The following is a 1,180-nucleotide window of genomic DNA, read 5'->3' on the forward strand; positions in this document are numbered from 1 at the left end:
TTTTCCGGCCCAGCTGTCCCGCGGGGGCCGGGCAGGAATTCGGCCGGGGCTGAGCAGCGCGCGGAGCTCCGGAGACAGAGCAGCCTCTGAATGCAGGGAATGTTTTTGCAGCTGGAGTCCATTAGGGAGGGCTCGGCGGCTTTATTAATCCCAGCCTTATTGCTCAAGAGGCGCGGGGGGAGCGCGGGGTGCGCGAGGGGGAGAGCGGCAATGAGAGGGGGTGGGGGCGTGAAGGGGGGTGAGCGTGCAAGGAGGGGATCCCTGATGCGGGCTGCTCCTCCAGCACGGGGCTTTTCTGCACCACGGAGGCTGTCCCTCTGCAGAGCTTCCCCTGTTATGGAGGCGCCCCAGTGATGCAGGTTTCCCCAGACTGAGGTTGCCCCACAGTGGAGGTTTCTTCTATGACAGAGGATCCCCCTGACGGGCTCTCCTCCCCCACAGAGGTTCCCTCGTGATGGAAATATCCTCCCGATGAAGGCTTCCCCAGTGATGGAGGTTCCTCCCCACAACGCAGGTTCGTCCTGCGCTGGAGCTCCTTGATGGACCTTCCCAGGGGTGGAGGTTCCCCCAGTGCTGAGGTTCCCCAGGATGGGGGCTTCTTCACAACGAGAAGATGGAGGTTCCCCCGTCAGTTTCCCCATGACCGTCGTTTTCCTGTCACTGAGGTTTCCCCGCAATGGACGTTGCCCCACTGATGCAGGTCCCCACTGATGCAGGTCCCCACGTCTGGAGGTTCCCTCCATGATGGAGGTTCCCGTTGGTGCAGGTCCTGCTGGAGGTTCTCACTCACGAAGTTCCTCCACTGATGGAGATTCCCACTGATTTGGGTTCCCCAGCTAACGGAGGCTCGCCCCGATGGAGGTTCCCCCATTGCTGGGGTTCCCATTAATGGAGGCTCACACTGATGAGGTTCCCATTGAGGCAGGTTGGAGGCTCCCCCACTGACGGAGGTTCTCCCCACGGTGGAGGTTCGCACTCAAGGAAGTTCCCCCATTGCTGGAGGTCCGCAGTGCAGCCGCACACCTGGCAGGCAGTGGGGCAGAGCAGCACCGGGAGGAGCAGCTGTGGGGCTGTGGGGTCGGGTTTGGGATCTGTGTTGTGGGGCTGAGCCCCGCTGTGCTGCCGCCCGGCCTGGCGCTTCTCTTTCCTCTCCTTTTTATTTCCTCATTTCTCTCTCTCT

Source organism: Meleagris gallopavo, unplaced genomic scaffold (genome assembly GCF_000146605.3).
Source record: "Meleagris gallopavo isolate NT-WF06-2002-E0010 breed Aviagen turkey brand Nicholas breeding stock unplaced genomic scaffold, Turkey_5.1 ChrUn_random_7180001849602, whole genome shotgun sequence".
NCBI lineage: Eukaryota > Metazoa > Chordata > Aves > Galliformes > Phasianidae > Meleagris > Meleagris gallopavo.